The sequence below is a fragment of the Opisthocomus hoazin genome, chromosome 6 (genome assembly GCF_030867145.1).
Source record: "Opisthocomus hoazin isolate bOpiHoa1 chromosome 6, bOpiHoa1.hap1, whole genome shotgun sequence".
Classification (NCBI taxonomy): Eukaryota; Metazoa; Chordata; class Aves; order Opisthocomiformes; family Opisthocomidae; genus Opisthocomus; species Opisthocomus hoazin.
Window position 1 is genome coordinate 47,359,759 of NC_134419.1, and position 15,591 is coordinate 47,375,349.

Here is a 15,591-nt window from a genome sequence, read left to right on the forward strand (position 1 = left end):
TAAACATAAATACATTGCACAGGCAAGTATCATATGAATCAACATTCTCCTGGTATTGCCAGTAGCCTTACTGAGTTTCTTAGCACACACATGAAGTCCTGCTACCAATGCTAACCAACGTTCTCCATGCTCTGCAGAAGCAGTCATTCAAATGCCTGGTCCATATTTCACGAAAACGCTCCTTCATCCACAATTATGGTCGTTTTCTTCTGTATGCCCTATGCTACTCACTCCTAAAGCTCTTCTTAAGATTGAATAATCCTAATAAAACAAGGCTGACAGTGAAAAAAAATGGATGAAGACAATTCAGTACCTCCAAAAGCCTGTCATGGGTAAGTGAAACAAGGGAGGCATGGAATATCCTTCTCAAACATGGCTATTTCAGGAATATATACCTCCACACACTAAACGTCTCTTCTTCCAGCACAGATGTGTTGCGCTGTATAAAGCAGCGCAGAAGGTTGACCTGGAGGAGGTCCACGAGCCATGCCTCCACCACAAGGCGCACGCCATCACCTCCACGCTATAAAACTACACCATCTGCTGCTCTCCCCTCAGGAACAACCCCTTTCGGTGGGCACCAAGGGGGCAACACCACTGCAAGACTCCAGGCGACCTGGGGAGCAGGGGGGAAAGATCTGGAAGGGTTCGGTTCTGTTCTCCTGTCCATCAGGCAAGGACACGTCCCTCCACGGCCAAAACCTCGCCACGCCAGCGGCCCGGGCTCGACGGGAGCCAGCGGGGCTGCCGAGGCAGCAGCGGGGCCGAGGGCTCACCGGCGGGGCCGAGGGCTCACCGGCAGGCCGCCTGCCGCGAGCCACGCCGAAGGACGCGCTCCGGGGCCCGGCCCGGCCCTGAGGGGCGGCCCCTCACAACAGCGCGGCAAGCGGCCTGCGCGGGGGGCGGCGACCCCGACACGGACCGGCCTGGCTCCGCCGCGCCGCCCCCAGGCTGCCGCCCCCGAGCCGAGCCGAGCTGAGCCCGGTCCGGCCTGGCCCACCGCCCCCCGCCCGCGCCGACAGACCTGAGGGGACTGAGGGGGGGGGCGGAGGCTCCGTCCCGCCCGTGGACGGCGGCACCGCGCCGCGCCGAGGGAGCGCCGGGGCGGGGGACCGCTACCTGCGTCACGTGAGGCGGTGCGCGCTGAGGTCACGGCGGGGCGGGGCCGCGGGGCGCTGTCCCCGGCACCGCCGCCCGCAGGCGCGGCCGCCGCACCCCCGCCCGAGGCCACGCCCCCCCCAGCGCCCGCCTAAGGAGACGCCATTTTGGGGTCGACGCTCGGCGGGACGGGGCAGCTGCTGAGGTGCGAAGCAGCGGAACGTTTCGGTCCTGGTGTGCTTCGTTCAGGAGCCGGGCACTCCGGGAAGCCCCGTGGTTGCTCCAGTCGCTTCTCCCAGTATGCGGTGAAGGCATTGCTGCCCTGGAGGCTGCCCTAGCTGGGGTGCGTGGGCCTCCTGCCTTGGGGTGTCCGCAACAGGAGATCTGCCTGGCGGAAGGGAAAACAGGGTAACGTGAACATCCATCTGCAAGATTTCTGGGCGATCGTCGGGAAAACGTGGTAGAAGCAGACACCTCGGCAGCTGCACAGTGTGAGGCATCGCGGGGATATAAAAGACTATCCCAGCCTTGAAGACGGCGTGCTGCACCTTCCTCACATCACTCCGCAGGCCTGCAAAGATACCGGCGCAAAGAAGGTAATTGCACTTGACAATAATGGCAGAGGACAGCATTAAACTGTGTGTGTACATAGAAAGCCCTTTGGTGATCACTGCCCGACAGTTTTTGGTAAAAATAGAATATAAATATAAATGAAAGCACTGATCAGATGAGTATCTGTGAAGGGAACAAGGAAGGAAAACACATCTAAAGGACAAGTCGTTCACACAACTCCTGTATGGGAATGACTGGAAGTTTCATAAAAGAGATGTAAAGCATTCCAAGGACACATACACTTTCTCTCCAAAATTTGTACATAGCTGGTAGGAGGCCTTGACAAGATGATTTGAGCTACGTTTGAGGCATTTTTTTGAGTGAGTTATTGTCTCAGCTTATGTGGCCAAAGATAAAATGCAAGACAATACAATTTTAACTGTTGCTTTGCTGGCAGAAGTCTTATTTATATCTTCCAAGCAATCTTCTGTCCTGGATGTCTTCAAATTACAATTGTCTATCCATTTTCTGTAATAATTCACAACATGACATATTTGTTGTTTACCTGCTCTTCAATCAAGTCACACAGAACATACGACCAAGGTCAATCCTCTATGCAGACATTACAACTGGTATTTCAGGTAGATGTTGACACCATCACATAAATACCAATGTTTGATAATTTTCTGGATAAATAATAAGATATGAATAATGGGAAAACTGTGCATGCCTTGGAAGGAAGGCGGACAGAAAAAGCTGTAATTTGTTCTAAGGGTATACTGCAAAAATGAGTTTATCAGGGTCAGATGGGCAGAAATGGAAAGCAAAAACCTTAGGAAGGAACACAACAGGGTTCACCTGGGGCTTTGTCACCTAATGGTCACACAGTTTTTCATGAGGTTTATTGGTTATTACAGTTGTTGATTAGAGTAAAATTAATTTCTTCTAGATAAATCCTCGCATAAATAAATCAAAAGCCTTATTATCATCTCAGCAGTTTTCCTAGCAGGTGTGCATCTCCAAGAAACTGATGGATATTGCAAAGTGAAGGTGTGAATGCTTTTGTGGTAACATTTTTGTGATACAGTATTTAGCGCAGGGAACAGATTGCGCAGGGAGCTGGCACAGGGAGCACTGTGGGACAGCCTGTGCCATGGACGGTGCTGCCGGGGAGGACGACCGCCGCGCTGGCTGGGGGAGCCCAACACCCTGTGAGATGAAACGCGTGCTGGAGCGGTTGCTTGCAGCTAGCCAGATGCTGGTTGAGCCTTCTGGCAAGTGGTGAAATATCGTTAGATGCTGCAGCTACTAATTGAGTTTTAACCTTATTATGAGAAGACAGAAGCCATCTTTAGAGCAATCGTGTTATGCTGAGTGAACATGAATTCAATTAAAAATTACAGTGAGGACAAGCAGATCTCCCCTCTACTTCATAGGGAAAACCACATGTCAAATCCGACTTTGAATACCATTGCAGTGAACAGCATAAACATTCTTGGATCGACACTAAGGTACCTATAGTGTGTTTTACGTGCTTATGCTGTTCCCTGAAGCCGTTGCCCAATTTCACAACATTTATGTTATTTTTTCTTTTTTTTTTTTTTTATATTCTTCGCACAATGGGAATTTGTGTGCTTAAAACAGCAAAATTCTGGTTGTTGTGCTTTGGAGCAACTCCCAAAATCTCCATTATTTATTGTAACTGGATTTCCCTCTCACCGCTCGCACTCAGCTTTCGGTGCCTGCCCCACCAGCTCTTGCTGTAGTACCTCTGAGCCATACCTTAATCGTTGAACAGCTGGGGTTGGAAGGGACCTTATAGATCATCCAGTTCCAACCCCCTGCCACGGCCAGGGACACCTTCCACTGGACCAGGTTGCTCAAAGCCCTGTCCAGCCTGGCCTTGAACACTTCCAGCGAGGGGGCATCCACAGCTTCTCTGAGCAACCTGTGCCAGGGTCTCAACACCCTCGGAGTAAAGAACTTCTTCCTTGTATCTAATCTAAATCTACCTTCTTTTAGTTTAGAGCCATTACCCCTTGCCTTATCACAACAGCTAAAAAGCCTGTCCCCATCTTTCTTATAAGCCCCCTTCAGGTGTGGACGGCTACAAGGTCTCCCTGGAGCCTTCTTACCACTCATCTGCTCTCCAGTGAGCCCTTGTGATGGATGATCAGCTATTTTCTCATGATTCTACTTTTAATTCTTAAAATTTCCAATTACAGTTCACTTTTACCTGCCCATTTATCTGTCCACTTGTAGACTTACCTCTCTCTCCCACCACTCAAAGGGAGATACAGACACTGGCTTTGCTTCCTGCTAAACTATCACACTTTGACGTTGGCCGGAATGAAGGTCTATCAGTGGAATGAAAACTTAGAAAAATTGCAATTCATAGCAGACGCAGAGCCAAATTTGCCGGCTTGCTTAGCATCATTCTCTTGCCAGCTCTGCACTGAAGAAGTGTTATGTGTTAGACAAATTTTGCCCTGGATAAAGTGCATAACACAGGATAGTCACGAGAGTACCCCTGAAATGGAAGTCAGATGTGAAATTGTCTGTTGTGTTGAAAGACACACTGCCTCATCACGATTTATTTTATATGTATCCTTATTTTCTGTAGCATGTCAGTGTGAATCTGACATGCTTTCTTACTTGTTTCTGCCTCTTTTATATCTAAACTCGGGTATGAGTTAACAAAACTAGAACCAACCTATTTGAACAAACCAAAGCATGACTTAACGAAACTGGAGACAAGCTGTTTTTGGAAACACACCGTGTTGCCCACTGGGGATGCAGCGCGACCCATCGTTTGTTCCACGGTATGGTATTGCATGACTTGCTAATGCCTTGTCTCTGCCTTTGCTTGTTTTTGGTACATCAGTTTTGCTTGCTGGATCAGCAGCTACTTGCAATCAGCACTGCGGTTCCTGTGGTTAATTGCTTCACACAACTCCCTCTCTAACACAGCATGACTTCTCAGTAGGCTTGTTTCTTCAAAGGGTAATCTCATAGGAGGTGGTCTGGGTACAGGATTACTCATAGAAGGACAATCTCATTAATAGCTTCCCCTCCTGAGATAGATATATTTATGTATTTTTGGCAACTCTTCAATGTTATTGGTAATGTATTTCCACTAGAGATAATGTTTACCAGAAGTTCTCTTAAGCCAGGCACAGAAACTCCATTTTACTTTATTTCCCAATGTGTTTATTCCACATGAAGACTACAAACTAACATAGGTTCAAATCTAAAGTATCATCTCTTCTTAAAGTAAGGCAATTTGGAAATGGTAAAGCATCCTCTAACTTTGAGTCTAACAATAAGCACAGTGAATATCGTACCGGGCTCTGGTCATTAGGCTTGTCTAATACTTAAATTTGAGACTTCAAAACCTTAGAGCATCCTAGGCCAAACAGCTCCAACAAAGCACTCGGTCCTTTTTCAAAGGGGAGGTTTTAGGTTTTTGCTGCTTGTCCTATGTAGATATTTCAAATAATGCTAAAAAATGTTTTAAATCCCTATAAACAGTAGCAGAGTAATGAGACTTGCTCTTCCAGCTGGGATTTGCACCAATTCCTTGTACATGCACAACATTTCTCCTCCTTTTCTGCAACCATCTCGGAATACCCTGAAATTATTTGGCAGGTACCTCCTCTGCCAGACAGAGGAGCCTTTCCTGGGCAGGGCACATTACTTGGGGTGGTCACAGCTGCTTTGACCTTTCCACCCAGAAGTGCTCTACATCTGGAGCAGCTCCTGCAGGAGGGTAACCACAAATTCTTGCTTCAAGCCAGACACAGCATAATGAAGACCTTTCCCCTTCCAGCCCTGGCCCCACACTCTCCGCTGGCATTGCATGCCATAGTCTTCCCGTGCAGCATCCAGCGTCCTGCCTGCTGTTAAGCACCCTGCACTGTCAGCGCTCTACTTATGTCCATGTGTGTGAAAAGATATTAATTGTAAACATACTTTACAGCCTGGAGTTCATGCCATGTTTGTAGGAGGAACCAAATTACTCTTAGCAGCAGCTGACAACTGCTGAGTGCTGCTGGGTTTGCTCCACAGCTTTTGTTTTTATTCTAGTAGATGTATCTGCATCGGATGGGAAAATGCTTTTTGGTAGCACTGGTACGGATCTGCTCTGAGCTGCTGTGTAGCCAGGGTAACAGTACTACATTTCTGGTGAACTTATTACACTCCCTAAAATGGCACATGCTTAAGCATCAGCACAAGGCTTGTTTGAAGTAGCTTCATGCTGATGTTCTCAATAGTTGGCTCAAGTGGGTTCCAGTATCTGGCAAACCTCTTTCCGGATATTTCCCTGTAGTAGCTACACAGCCACGTTCAGCACATTTTACTACTACAAAGACACCAGGTGAAACCCATGACCCTAATGAATCAGCAGCAAATTTCTATTCACTTCAGTGCTTTCCCCCAGTCTTTTTTGTCTTCCTTTTTTTGTCAACTGGTATCCTTTATCAGGCTTTTCTCCCTCTCCAGTCCCACATGGGAGAAGCATATTAATTACCTCTGACACCTCCTGCAGTGAAGTTTATGTGGGAAATTTCACATGGGTTATTTTTCCATTCCCTTTGCTTGCACACACTTAGCTTTGTGCGTCACAAACTGGAGTAATAATACCTGATAAACTTCCTGTGATAAAGGAGACATGGGCTTCTGGGTGTCTGGGGGACAGAAAAATTGGTCCCAATTTTGCACTGCTTCTTGGGTAGGTTAAACGTGAGCCAGCGAGGAAAGCCAGCAGCACGCTGAAGCGATTACTTCCCTTTCCTCAGCCACAGGGATAGCCTGGGGGGGTCAGCAGGAGGACAGAGCCAGCAGAGCCAGGTTCTTCACGACACTGCATGGCAGGAGGATGAGAGACGGTAAAACAGGGGTGGTTCAGTCTAGATACAAGGAAAACATTTTTTCACTTGGAGGTTAAAAAACAGCAGGGACCCAGAGACATGGTAGATCCTCCATCCTTGGAGATTCCACGATCCAGCTGAACAAAGCCCTGAACAACCTGCTTTGACTCCAGTGTTCATTCTGCTTTGAGCGGGAGCTGCCCTGGGTGACCTCCAACGTTCCTTCAAACCTGACTGGAGCATCTATGATTCGTACCAACTTCACAACAGAAGTCATGCCAGATCTAAGGTTAAGCATGCAATCGTTATTTGGTCAACAGACAAACCTGTATGGATAGTTTTATATGGATAGCATCCATCTTGGATTTAATTATTCTCTATTCTAAAATTTCAGGCTGTATTGCTCTGGAGAAAACAGTAGCTTAGAAGTTCAGAGTGTCTTATTGGAAGACCAAGATCACCGAAGACTGCTTCTCAACCGATTCTGGCCTTTTCAAATGACTTTATTCTCCAAACATATTCCTCGGTAGAATCAATGCAGGACCCCATTTGTCTGGCCACGGATCCACTGAGAGAGACAATAGAGCCAAATGAAAATTGGAAAAATATAACTTCCACCTGGCTGTTTCACAAGACTGTGCTAATAAATTAGCCTACTATAACTACAAGAACAAAAGCAACTGTTGGCATAATTATTTCTCTATCTCATTGTATTATCATTAAAATCTCAGAGTAAACAAAGAACTACAGCATATACAAAGCGGCGAGTCAATAGGAGGGTTAGAGTTTAGGTTAGGAAGGAACAGTGCTGAACAACATTCATTTTAGCTGCCAAGTAGTGAATTCTTGTTGAAATTAGCAAGAGCACTAAACTTAATTTCTCCTAGTATTTTAATGGGAAGTTAGTACATTGGCAGGAGAAACAGCAAGAAGTCTTCCCGCTAACTGGGAGTAGATCACCACTGGCACTACACAAAAGCCTGCCAGCATTTGGCATGTTGACAATGAATGAAGCACTGCCAACTGTCTTTTCCTTAACTGAGAAAGAATTAAAAATATTTTTTTCCATTTTACCAGTGGATTAGGAGAAAATGGCTATAAAATTTTTGCAATATTTTTCAATTTCATAAGAGAATCGTAACAAAAATAGAAACACTCTTTACTTTTGATAGTTTTTTTAGCTACATCTGAAACACACTGCATTTTTTTAGATTGTCCCTTTACATGACAGCAAAACATGAAGTTACCCTGACATCATCATACTCTACTGCAAAATTATCCTCATCTCTTATTCTGTACCACTGGCTGCGTTTTCTTCAGGAGGATCTATTTTGATTTTTAATGCTATTTATCCTGATGAAGGAATGTGCAATTATCTTCCCACTTCTTTCATTTGGAAGAAAATAAATAAGGCAAGACAGTTCTCCATCAGTTAAAACTTCTGGGGTATCTGAGATTTGTAGCGCTTGCTGGGAGAAGGGTTTGCTAATGAAGCTTTTGAAGCCACAGTGGCGGTGTCTGATTGTAATTGCTGAAAGGTGACTCTTGAAGAGGTTTATTTGCACTAATCAACACCATGTTGTGCCTCAAAGCTAGAGTTCCCTTGGATGCACTGTCCCCACCGAGTTATTCTGCAATAACTAAGCAGGCTTTTTCTGTTTACTTCTGTTCTGGCACCATGTCTGGTTTTTAATAGGATCTTTTGAAGCTGCTCTCCAAACCTCTTGTACAGTTAAAACTTCATCATTTCTTCCTAACACTTTCCTCTTGCAGCCCCCAACCCCTTCTCCTCTGTTGCCTGAGCCAAAGGAACCTTCAGCAAAAGTGTTAATGTAAAATACCCAAGGGCTCTGGGGTGGGCTGTAACTGTCGAATCTGTTGCGTGCAGAGTAACAATAATTTCTGTTTCCCTGATGGGGGCCGTTCAGAAATATTATGCTGACAGTGCTGGACACAGCTGGACAATAGTAGAGTGGGATTCTTGTTCACAGCTGAAACACCTCTACACTTCCCTTAATTTTTGTTGCCTGTCTTTTACTGTACAATTGTTCTCCAGTAAAGTAGAAAATAGTCTGAGCGCCTCAGTTACCAGGGTGAGCTTACTGTTAATGCTTCACGTGGACTGTCGATCTGTTAGCAGCCACCACATCACTGAAGAGATTTTCAGAAAAATAATGTTGGTGTTATGGGAAAAATGCAACAACTCACCCCAAACTTACCCCCAGCATGTTCTCTTGTCCTTGTTTTATCAGCTCAGAATAAATTGTTCTAAATTTGCTGTAGCTTCCGTTCAGACCAGATTGCTGTGCAGGTCAGGCTGTCACATTACGCAGGTGCTCCTGTTTTACAAAGTCTTCACCCATGGATGCTGGGCTCACTGAGTTGTGCTAATGCTTATTAACGCAAGGCAGTTGCGGTGCTTGGGACGCAGCACCATAACGGTGCCCAGCTCGCTCAGCTTCTCTGCAGGGCAGTTACCAGCAGATGGCTGGATGCTGCTTGTCTCACTAACGTGAAGGGAGTATCACTACAGCCCCATTTCAAGGCATTTTGAGCTGTGTGAAGTCCTAGTCTGGTTAATCATAGCACCACCTTCAACGCACAGTACACTATGTGAAGAACATCATTAAGTGAAAGGCAGACCCCACTGTGAGATGAGTTTCAGGTTGTAATGATGCTAGGGTTGGATATTTAGTGCTATTGCTGTGGCAGTCTAAGGCAATTACAGCCGTTGCCTTAACGAACAGACCTTTCCTGCATAGACCCACCCTGCTGGATGTGCACAGTGCCTGTGGAAGGCTGTCACTGAAGCCAATTAGGGAAAAAAATTGAGAACTCTATAAAGGTGTTTGGAAAGTGAGAAATAAATCCTACCTGTCATTTCTGACTCAATCCAGCTAGCAAATTATGATCCTCCCTCATTACCACCCCTGCACATGGTAGCAAGGGAAGGAGCTAGCTCTGAAGAGTGAGGACTGCACATCCCTTTGGGGACGGTGATTAGCCCAAGCCTTAAGCAGATGAGTTTGACAGTTCAGTCAATACTCCAAAGCCACCAAGCGCAGCCGGCATGCGCTGTCACCACGGGCGCTCCGTGTGCGAGGCTTAGCGGGGGCGAGCTGGGGGGCTGAATTATGACTCCTCCTGCAGACAGGGTGAACCTCTCGGGCTGAGGCTGAGATCATCGGCTAGACACAGCCAAGCAGCAGTGAGGCCGTCAGAGCAGAGCAGAGATACAAAGCAAGTGCTTCAGTAAACAAAGAGGCTTTTGCAAGGAATTAACACCTTCGCGAGTGGGGGACAAAACATGCGTGGGTTTCACCCACCAGGTCTGGGGGTGTTCCACGTACTCATTTTTGGAAATGCCTTAAGATACAAACTACTAAATACAACATTAGAATGCTTTAGCTGCTAGTTGCTGCTTGCGTTATGTCTCAGACCTAGAGAAATATTAGGGCATCAGGGAATACCTGGTGTTATTTGTTGTTTCAAGATGCTGGTGGTTGTGATCTGTACATCCTCGTGCACCCATTCAGCAAAACATTGGCCAAGTACTGCTGGGGATCAGGATCCAAAGCTGGATTTAACTCCCATAAGTCATAGCTCTGTCAGGTCATTGCCACATGAATTTTCAGAACAGCAAAGCCTTCCCCTGCTCGTTTAAGTACACAAATGCATTGTCTTGGTCAGAGATTAAACATTTTTCGTGGGTACAATTTTACATGGATCTGTCAGGAGCTTTTACTGGACTGTAGCAGAAACCAATCTCAAAGTAATTTATTAACATTTTGAGGCTATCTGAAGGTCACATGTAATCAAGATTTGAGGCAAAAAGAGGGAGATGCTTGTTTAAAGCAAACAGGAATTTGTTTAGCCTTGAAACCCTTCAAACTACTGGGGCCAAAAGCTTTCCTAGCAGGCAAAGGAGGTTCCTGCTGTCAGTCAGGGTAACAAAACCTTTCCAAAACTGACATGTGGAAGGTGCAGGTTCATCTGAGTGTTTCCAGATCTCGCATGCCAGTGACTGACAATTTTGAGACTTCAAAAACTTTAAAGAAAAAAGTAGTCAGACAAATGATTTAGAGCCCCAGATACTGAAGTCAGATGAGGAGATACTTAATTTTCATTAAAAACATCTAGTCCTCATGATTGCCCACAATCAAACGGTCAAGTTTCAGAAAGCAAAAAGCTCCGAATCTGTTGCATTTTCAATTTAATCTGCTGGGTTTGGCTGTTCCTTTTTCTGCGCACGGATTTGGCCGAATGAGGGAGGGGTGGCCCAAATCAATCAGTAGGTCTTCTTTTCATCATGAATGCTCAGGGAATTGTCATCACCAGCAGTAAAGTATAAATGCCACTTAGTTGAGATTTACAACGTGAAAGAATTAGAAGCCTCCTTTACTCAAAGTTATGGTGTGTTCAGTCCTTTCCCAGAAGACACCTTTGGGATTCTGCCTTTCTCCTCAAAATGGAAAATTTTGGTTTTCCACAGAATGTAGAATTAAACGTCCCTTCCCTCCTGACCCACGTTTGCAGTAGGTCAAGTAATTATGAATGAAAATGCCACTTTGTTTATACGAGTTCTGTTTATGACATAGATTAAGTTATGAAATTTGTACTCCTGGCATCTTATTAATACTGCTCTGCTGTAAAATTCCTCAGGCAACAGGCAAAATAATGACTTAAAACTCTAACAGGATAATTACCTTACAATGCAGGCATTTTGAAGATAGAGTTGGCTCTGGATTTGAAAATGCAATTTTTAGGACCTTATCCTTTATATAGAAGGGTGTGAAAAACTTACAATTACCTTAATTTATTTCCATGACATTTTGGTTTAGAGCCAATCAATTCCTAGTACATTAAGGAAAATCTTGTCATTATTCAATAATGGGATTTAGCTACTCAAAGCAAATTTCTTAACCTTTAATTTTGAAAAGGTAAATCTTCAAACCTTAGCAAAATTAACATCGTGCCGTGGTGAAACATTTTGATCTATACAATATCTTTACTGCATCTGGTGTGTCAAGATGCTTTGAAGAATGAAAGAAATTAGCAAATTCAGCACGTCCCTTCAACTTCCAGCCAAAAGCCCAGTGTATGCACGCAGAGGAGCAAGGTCCTCGCTGATACCGGGCAGCGCAGAAAGGTTCTTCTTCTGAAGTGCCTCCCTAAAGCCGATGAGATAAACTACATCTAAATCCTAAGCAGACACTGTACAAAATTAATGTATTTGATTTAACTTCCTTCGCTTCCAAATGGAAGTAAACAAAGCTTCTTTCTGCTTAGTAATAATCCACACTGACATCATCGTTCAAGATAATTAACATTCCTGAGTGTCCCTTTGTAGGTAACGCCCGATGTGGAAATCACGTAACAGATTAATTCAACAAATTAATTTCCGAGCAGAGCAGGTCAAGCTCCTGCCATGGGAAAAGGCCTCTGCACTGCCTGTCAGTCTGACTCCCTGTCAGTCCTGCGAAGGCAGCACGTGCCAGAGGGGACACCCTGCCTTCACGACACGTGGGGACGCTTTCTCACTCGCCCCCGTGCTGAGGACTACGAAGCAGGACAGCAGCTACTCAGGACCATTAGCAGGGGAATGTTGTTACTGATGAAGATGGACAAGCTCGTGGAAATATTTCGCTGAAAACGTACTTTCCAGTGTTTCAGCTACACAAAGCAAAACAACTTGACCTAATGAGGCAGCCTGGAGAAAATTTTCCATGAATTTCTTATTCCCAGTTCTGAAGTTTCAACATTAGGGCCATGTAAGGTGCTTACCCTTGTCATTTCACCCCCCAGCTCCAAAATGAACATGACTTACCTGCACACAGTCGGAGGTCACATTGCTGTGTTCAGAAAAACATCGCTTTTCTTTCTGTATTCCCCTCTTCTGTAAGCGAAGCAAGGCTACTATCAGCACCCAGTCAGGAGAGTCTTTCACAAAGAAAAAACGTTAATCAAACAGGCACCTAAGGAAAGCCATACACGTATTTCCTCTTGGACACCAACACGTGGGAGACAGCAACCCAGAAAACGGGGAACGCAGAAACAAGAATTGTCTCCCTAAAGTGTTTTCTGCGCTTTTTGCAAAGACCTGCAGACTTGGAAAGTAAAGGCTAATCATGAAAAATAACCCCTACCCTATAACTGGTCTTGAGAATGACTGCTGGGAGATTCTAAGCATTATATTTGGAGAGCGTGACTACAGCAGACTCCTGTAAGAAATCTGAAAACACTGAAGTTGACCCCCAATTCTGCCTTTGTTTTCCTGTTTTGATTTGTTTTTAACAGGTGCTATTGGCAATTTCTGGGAATAAACGTAACTATCCCCCGACAATCAAAACAAGCTTCTATCTCCATAAAGTGAGCATAAAGAAAAGGTGAAAGCACTGGCTTTGAGCAAGAAGATTGCAGAATTCCCCTTCTGCCTCTCAACACACTCCTGCACCCTGAAAAGGAGATGCTGGGTGCTCCTTCGCCATTACAGAGCACATCCAGCCAAGACTCGGGGAGGTTTCATTTCTCACATGCACCAAACATCATTCCTAATACAAATTACGGTTTACACAGAAGCTGGCAAACATTGTACTTCCAGGCAAAAATACTGTTAATGCCTTTAACCCTTAGCTAAGGTCAGACACATTAAAGGAGCGACGACACAAGGAGACATTAAAACAAACAGTTTGTCATTTGTCATAACTGCCTTCCTACAAAAACAACAGGGACAGCAATCAAACGCTAACACACATACGTAAGTCTTGCATCCAAACTGGTAGCATCTTGTGTGGCTACATTCTGTTTCTTGGCGACTTTAAACATGGGCTTAAAAAACATACGTGCTCCACTGGTTTTCCCTTCCTTCCCCCTTAGCGAACGCATTTTTTACCTGTGCAGAATCTCACTTTGATAATATTAGTTGGAAAAGGAAACAATTATAATACATATAATCATTCCAAGGAGTTGTGGAAGGCATCTCTTTAAAGAACAAAAAAAAGCTGTCACTGAAGTGGGCCTTCCAAGAGAATATACCTGAGAACAGAGTAGGCAAAGCGTCTGCGGGAAGGTCTGTACAGGGTGGGTAGCTGCCCATGCGAGTCGTGAATTCCCCAAGAAGAGATTGACACAAACCAGCATTTACCACTCGGGGCAGAAAGAGGAGTTGGGGCGTTTCGGTCATCTTTACTGAATCAGAGGGTTTCACCACAGCCTTACCAAGAGGACTGGGAACACACCAGCGCTTCCTTTAACTGCGAACCAAGTGCCACTTACCCGAGCTGCCAAACGCAGCCCCGGCTGACAGCTCCATTAAGTAGAAATTGATGGTATTGCTGTAATGGAGTTATCAGTGACAGATACCTCCTGTGCAGCTTCCAGGTCACACTCACTTAAGCAATGATAAACGAGCATGAAACACTGTTAGCACAAACCAGGGTCATAAATACTCAATTCTTAGTTAAAAAAAACCCAGCAACTTCAGACAGCCACCGCATCTTGCTGTTTCCATTATTTTATGGATGTTCTTACTCTTGTAAAAAACGTACCACCAAATAGCAAAAGGAGACTTTTTGCAGATTTAAAAAAAGGAAAGGAAAAAGCCCCCAGTCATCCATCCAGAGCAAACATTGCATCACTCTACGCTGGCTAATACACAAATACATCGATAAATCTCACAGAATTTATAACAGCATTTGGCATCCCAAGGTCTGACATAGAATAGAATCATAGAATCATTAAGGTTGGAAAAGAGCTCTTATATCATCAAGTCCAACCATCAACCCAGCACCACCATGCCTACTAAACCATATCCTGAAGTGCCACATCTACACGTTTTTTGAACACCTCCAGGGATGGGGACTCCACCACTTCCCTGGGCAGCCTGTTCCAATGCCTGACCACTCTTTCAGTAAAGAAATTTTTCCTAACGTCCAATCTGAACCTCCCCTGACACAGCTTGAGGCCATTGCCTCTTGTCCTGTCACTAGTTACTTGGGAGAAGAGACCAACACCCACCTCATTACAACCTCCTTTCAGGTAGTTGTAGAGAGCCATAAGGTCCCCCCTCAGCCTCCTCTTCTCCAGACTCAACAGCCCCAATTCCCTCAGCCGGTCCTCACTACACTTGTTCTACAGACCCTTCACCAGCCTCATTCCCCTTCTCTGGACATGCTCCAGCACCTCAATGTCCTTGTAGTGAGGGGCCCAAAACTGAACACAGTACTCAAGGTGCAGCCTCACCAGTGCCGAGTGCAGTGGCACAATCGCCTCCCTACTCCTGCTGGCCACACTACTGATAGCAGCCAGGATGCCCTTGGCCTTCTTGGCCACCTGGGCAGACTGCTGGCTCATGTCCAGCCAGCTGTTGACCAACACCCCCAGGTCCTTTTCCGGCGGGCAGCTTTCCAGCCACTCCTCCCCAGGCCTGTAGCATTGCATGGGGTTGGTGTGATCCAAGTGCAGGACCCAGCACTTGGCCTTGTTGAACCTCATACAGTTGGCCTCAGCCCATCCATCTGCCCATCTTGTCACAGAAAGCTGCTTAGGACGAGAGGACGCAGCCTGTTTGGAATGCAGATGTCAGAAGTTGTAAAATCCAGTTGTCTGGGCCTCCTCTATCCCAGTACTGACGTAGGCAGGAAGCCAATGGCTTGCAATAAAGATGGGAAAAATAAGTCCATGGGGAAGCAGCCCTTGCAATTGTTCTTTAACCCAAAGGAGTTATCTCCACAGGCTCCAGCTGCTTTCAAGGATTAATAAAGTGTATTCCTCGGGGTGTTTGCTGCTCAGAGGGAGATTAGCAACAGCTTGGGGCAGTAGAGCCTGGCAGGTGCTTCCCCGCTGCAGCAGCAGAGTGTGAGCACCTTCTCCTGCCGCCCCACCACCCAGCACTTACAGTGTACAACACCAAGGGTATCCACCCTTCTCCACCCAGTCACCTTGCTGCCAGAAATCGGTCATCTCCACCTTACCCAGCACTCAGCCAAATGCAGCCTGTAGCGAACGACATCACCGTGGCCGTTCACACGAGCAGAATCAAATCTAAGGCAGGATTGCCAAGCCACACTGG

The 15,591-nt window shown here is 45.8% G+C and overlaps 1 protein-coding gene and 1 long non-coding RNA gene across 5 annotated transcripts in view; one reads left to right on the top strand and one right to left on the bottom strand.

The window, feature by feature from the left end:
* OGDHL (oxoglutarate dehydrogenase L) overlaps window positions 1-1,210 on the bottom strand; it is a 57,356-nt gene extending 56,146 nt beyond the window's left edge. Inside the window, exon 1 of one of the 3 annotated variants that reach the window (XM_075422992.1) lies at window positions 1,120-1,210. The gene's annotated coding sequence lies outside the window, so the exon portion shown is untranslated. Of the gene's footprint in view, window positions 1-1,024 lie in introns of all 3 variants that reach the window. The other 2 variants (XM_075422993.1, XM_075422991.1) reach the window with 2 other exon arrangements.
* LOC142361615 (uncharacterized) overlaps window positions 1,193-15,591 on the top strand; it is a 35,997-nt gene continuing 21,598 nt past the window's right edge. For both annotated transcript variants that reach the window (XR_012764251.1, XR_012764250.1), the window contains exon 1: window positions 1,193-1,694. This is a non-coding gene — a long non-coding RNA (uncharacterized LOC142361615). The remainder of the gene's footprint in view (window positions 1,695-15,591) is intronic.